A 6,341-nucleotide genomic window follows, 5' to 3' on the forward strand; every position below is an offset into this window, starting at 1 on the left:
CAATCCGTAAGGTACAACATTTTAAACACCGCTAAAAACGTTGCTGGTAGGATTCCAGTTAATATGCGACATTAGTCGTGTGGATAGTCCCAATCCACTAGCTGTCTGGGCTACTCCCATATTTATCCATGCTTATAAAGTGGCACTTATATTTCTACCAATACCCGCCAATTCTGCTCCATCGGAAAGGCCACATTTTTCAAAAAGTTGTCCGTAATTACCAAATATCGATTCAAACCATTTTTAGAATTATTTTTTTGTGTAAATTTAAAAATTTTTAAATTATTTTTCAAAAATATAATTTTTAAAAACCCTCACAACCAACATTATCATGCTGTATAACTGGAACAATTTTCAAAATTTTTAAAAATCCTTTAGTGTCTGTTTTTTTTTACCTAGCATTGAATTTCACTAAATTACAGATTATTCTAAAGACCACTAGTAAATCATGATATTTTTGGCGTATTCTGACTCTTATATTTATAGCTAATATATGAGTTAAATGCGGAGTATACTTAATACATTTTATTTTTATTAAAAAAGTCGAAAAAAGTCGAACAAAGTCGAATTTTCTTCGTGGATCGGTCGAATTTAAAGTCGACTGTACAGAGTCGATCGAAAAGTCGAAAGTCGACTTTCTAGTGAAGTCGAACAACCGTAGTGCATACATAAACATGGATAGATTTGTGACAAGAATACCACCAAACAGGACTGCCCTAGAAGGAGCGAGCTTAGTGCTGTCATCTGGGTCTGAAGATGAGTAAGTTTCTGTATTATTGCTAATTTAGGCACTCGGCACATTACGCGCCTAATCAAAGTAGAGTAATCGTTTCATCATACCGAAACGAATGCATGACGACTCGACTTCTGCACACTTGCACGCCCTGCATAAGTCACCAGCTAATAAACACTTTTTACACATAACAAATTTTTTGGCCGTTCTTTCGCAACACGCACTTCCGCAAATTATTCCGCTCCGAAATATTGCATAAACGCTTGTGGTTTAATGCAATTTGCACGAATTTTAGCACGAAATCCTTCATTTCCAATTATTTTCTATTGAATTGACAAATAAATTTTATTTCCAACACAAAAAAGTAAACAAATGACGATTTCAAAACTGCAAGCGCCTTACAATGTTGGGCGCTTCGATTCATGAAGCTTTAATGATTAGGCGCAAACATGATTTTGAATCGTAATAAATCGCATAAATGCTTTATACTTTATTATGCCGAAACGATTACACTACTGTGATTAGGAGCTTAATGTGCGGAGTGCCTTATTCTTATTTTCTTAAATTCGTTTTGTGTGTTCATAGACATGTGGAGCCGTCGTCATCTCGTGCTCAATATCGGCGTAAGTTTCGTTCACAGTGGTTGGAAATGTTAGACTGGATTTCTGAGAAGGATGAAAAAGCCTTTTGTGCCATATGCAACAAATCCTTATTCAACATAATAACGCATATAAAGCGGCACGAGGCGACCCCCCCTCCATAGAAAAAACTACGCTACTAAGAGGAACCAGACCCATATCGATCAGGCGATGGCTACAGCCAAAGATATCATCCTACAAGAACAGGTAAAAAGTGCAGAATTCAATTTCGATGATTTGCCGGATTTACTCGCAAAGTGCTTCCCCGACTCGAAAATTGCTAAATCAATTAAATGTAAACGCACTAAAACAATGGATTTAATAAAAACCCATTTAGCGGAGAAAGGGAAAGAGCGCGTAGTGCGGTGTCTACAGCAAAATAAATTTTCGCTAATAATAGATGAAACTACTGACGTTAGCACTTCGAAAGCGCTTGCGTTGGTTGTGCGATTTTATGATAAATTGAAACAAAAAACGGTTGATGAATTTTTTGGCTTAATAAATATGAAATCTTGTACTGTGGAATCAATTTTCTCGGCAATAGTTCGACATTTCGAAGAACTAAATGTGCCACTGAATAAAGTTGTTGGTCTCACCACGGACAATGCAAGTGTAATTGTGGGGGAAGTTAACGGTTTATTTTCAAAATTTAAAAACGTGAATAAACACATTTTTTTTAATGCGATGTGTCTGCCACTCGTTACATCTCTGCGCTTCGCAGTCGTGTAAAAAAATTCCCGTAGAAGTCGAAAAACTTGCCAGAGATGTTTAAAATTTCTTCGCACATAGTGCTAAAAGGGTGGATGAATTTGCCGAGTTGTTGATCGTTTACTGTTCCAGTGGAGCGCGTTGCAATTATTTTTCATATCTTGTTGATGTGTATACATCTTTGGTTTCGGTAGGGGTACAGTTTGCAAAGCTGTATCTCATATCCCAGCACAAAATTTCGAAGGGCTTAGCATGTGTATCTCAGCATAAAATTTTTATTTTCATTAGAAGCACCTTGTGTTTGCTTGCCAAATGGTTGCATACATTTAGGCATATGCATAGTAAGAGGAAATGCGCTTCAAATGATTATTACTTCCGATTATTTAAACTCCGCATATGCATACGGCTTTGTACCTATGTATGTACATAAATATGTATGGACTCATTTGTTGCAACTGGACATTCTTCGTTGCTTGCTATGTTTGAGTTGCGGTCGCTTAACGAAAAATTTTGCATGTGAAAGCAACAACAAAGTTAGCTAGCACGGATAGACGATAGCGAATTTGGTTGTACCTCATTGTATTCGTTCGTTTCGCAACTCGCTAACTGTTGGCGAATCGATGACGGCTACAGTTACTGTTACGTGAAGCAAAACTGGAATCGAGTTGACGATATCGCACAAACGATCAAACAATTTTTGATTTTTATGAAGCAAGACAATCTCGACACGATATCGTTCAGACGAATGTCGTCATACGTGATTCATGCCCTGGTTTTGATATTCGTAGATGGTTTTAGGCATAGGTTTAGTAGTCTATTTTGGTAAATTTAGGAATATATACAAATAGAAATGCTCAAACTATAAGCTCAAAAACAATAACTGATGCGGTGTTTCCAAGATATTTTATTTATTTAAAAAAAAATTCAATCAGAAAAATGAATAAAATTAAGTGAAATTAATGTTTAATTTCTAACCTAACCTACATTTGTATGTATGTAACTGAATCGCTTAATAATAGCTTTACATATAAAAAGATTATCCTAATTTTCGAGCTTAACTCCCTAATCTGTTATTAGAAAAAGAGATTAGCCATGCAAAATTATAATTAAAAATATCTCAGATTAAACCGATAACTTTTTGGTGTCCAACTTAGTTTTATCGATTATACTTGCGAAGAAGAGGAGGAATGTCAAATATTAAAGTAAACAAAAATTGACGCTAGTAAGGAAAATAGGTTTGTAAAGGTATTTTTAATAAAATATTCAGTTATAAATATATTTAAATGGCCTAATATGTGCTGCAAAAAAAAGTGACCACGGTGGCACAGAGAAGAAGTTTAACTTTTCCTCGAGTTGTGTGAATAACAAGCACAACCAATTTGACAGCTANACTTTTCCTCGAGTTGTGTGAATAACAAGCACAACCAATTTAACAGCTACCGAGCTTTGATTGAGATTATATTTATATGTAAACGTACTTTTATGCTTTGCCGTTCGCATATGTATACACATCAAATTTCATGAGTACCTAGTACTCACGCCTTTTTTTCGATGTCGGTGTGAACCAAGAAAACTGATTCCGCACCAATAAAAATGTATTATTTATTTTTATCAAATATTTTGGATATTGTCAATCGAATGAACATAGAATTTCAAAGTGAATCATACAGATTGCACCAAGTATATAACAATTTTGAAAGTAACTATAAACTTATATTGTCTTTTTTTGTCAAACCAAACTGTATGCCAAGTAACCCAGCTGATATAGACGTTTGTAACCCACATAATCATTTACGTATTAAGGAAGTATATATTACTTGTGCCGCGGAGACATTTATATCAACAGCACATTTAAGTGAAGTACAAATTTTAACAATAAAAAAAATATTCAGCAATTTATATTGAACTTTGCTTGCAAATAAAAAAGAGATTTGATTTTAACAGTGAAATTTTGAAAATCCTTGCATGTATTGATCCATTATCATATAAAGAAAGTGCTAATTCGACATTTTTAAATGTTTTAAGCAATTTCCCTAACTTGTATAAAGAAAGCGACAGAGACAAAATTTTTATGCAATGGCAACTTTTGAAATTTGATAATAAAATTGATTGCGTTGAAGACATAGAAAAGTTTTGCTTACTCCCCGCAAGCTAAAAGATGCTTTAAATAACTTTTTATATTTCGAACAACCTTCTTTTATTTTTTACTTGTTATGTTTGCCGCACAGCTCTGCAGCTGCATAGCGCATTTTCTCAGATCTGAATTTGATCAAAACAAATAGAACAAATCGCTTCACTTTGCCAGTGGTGGAATGCATGTTATCCAAATGCCTTAAAAACTATTAAAAAATTTGAATTCTGAGTCCTATAAGTACAAAAGTATTTAAACTAAAAATAAGATTATATATAAGACATTTTTGCTATTTTTATTATACTAATACCCAGTTGAACTGATACATGTAAGACATTGTCGTCATTACTATTCTAGTACTGAATTGAACTCATACATGTAAGACATTTTCGTTATTATTATTAGACTAGTACCAAGTACAATTGACACGTGTACCTTTTTGCATTCACTAAATGTTAAATTGTTTTGGAAAATGGTTTTTCATAAAAATTACTGGTTTTATTCCATATTGATACTTTGATACTTAAATGAAAAAAAGTGATACATATTGATACATTTTAAGTCTCTTTTCTGCTAAAATTTTTCACAAGCCCGCGGTCACACTGACGGCGGTTGCTGGTTTCGTGCACGTTTACTCGGAATACTGGTTTGCCGAAATCAATATCAGTATGAGCTGTTATAAGTATCGTTCAGTTACGGTGGCTATATTTACAAGCACTGCACGCTATGCGCTGGTGTTCGTTCATCGCCCGTTTTTAATGTAAGCAGGCTTAAAGTCACAAAAACAGCATCGTGTTCCAATCTCTGTTTGGCACTTATATTTTACTATTTGGCACATTTTGGCACTTTTTTATCCTCAATATGGCACCTCTTAGCCAAGGAGAGTTGGCGGCCCTGCCCACACGGCTCCGGTGTGCATCACTGCTGTATAAGTATAAATATACGTATAATTGCATAAGTATATAACGTGAAGTATGTCGAAATTTCTTTTGGCTTTGTAAAGTAAGAAAAATAATTAAAATCACTTTTTTTCAACAGTGTTATTAAGTTTTGTACCACGATCGTTTATTAGGAAAAATGAAAAATTAGTTTCAAAATGCTGCATTTGCAAAATTTTTGGATTTTTTGATTTTTTTTTTTGAGATACTTTTTAAAAAAAAAAAGACTGGTCGTGAAGCTAAGAAAAGCGATATGGATAGTTAATCACATTAATATATGTACGTTCAACTTAATCTCTTTTTCTATTTGTGTTATCATTCTTACAAACACACTTTTAAATTTTCAGTAAAATTCTTTCGATTTTTCGAATGGTTGGGCAATATTTCAACCCCACTACCCATCCCTTGTGTGCTTATTTGCATAACGAAGAACAAACTTATAGGGTCCCTAAACCACACAAAACCATGGCGCAACCCGAGGCTTGTACAAGTCAATGTTGTGGAAATTACCACACAATAAAGTGGCGCAAACCTTATTTTGGAGAAACGTTGCTCAAGTAAATATGTGCAAGAAATGTGACCGCTGTTAAGAAAAAAACTTTTTTCTAAATTTTTTTGCGATGTTGCTTTGACGAAGGCTGAACCCAGGCCCTGCGGAGTGGAAGCGCGCACTGCTTACCACTATACCACAGTGGACGCCAAACGGTAGACTGTTACAAAATAAACAAGTAAGAGCAGCGCTGTCTTCGGCTATGCCGAAGGCTTCATACCTTTCATGAACATCTGCAAAATTTTACTTTGACAGATTACTGCTTTTGAATACATCTGCATACATCGATAGAGGAGTTACATACTTACAATATAAAAAATCGCATCTAAACAGTCAGAGGTATGGAAGATATACTTTATATGACACCAATCTAAGTGATTTTCACCGCTATGTGATCGGTATGTAAACCGGTAACACAATTTATTGGGTTTAGTTTCGTACATAAAGGAGATATATGGCAAAAACTGGTATCTTAACAATCAGTGCTATAGGAGATAAAGCTTATACAGCATAGATTTTGACGATTTTCTCAGTAGACTTTGTATTATTATTTATAAAATATCTTACGAAATTTATCGGTTTTAGCTGTTCAAATAAAGGAGTTTTACAGTAAAATCCCATATCTGAACAATCAGATGTATGG

The sequence above is a fragment of the Rhagoletis zephyria genome, unplaced genomic scaffold, assembly GCF_001687245.7.
Source record: "Rhagoletis zephyria isolate East Lansing unplaced genomic scaffold, Rhagoletis_zephyria_1.1 Rzeph_scaffold_00454, whole genome shotgun sequence".
NCBI classification, from domain to species: domain Eukaryota; kingdom Metazoa; phylum Arthropoda; class Insecta; order Diptera; family Tephritidae; genus Rhagoletis; species Rhagoletis zephyria.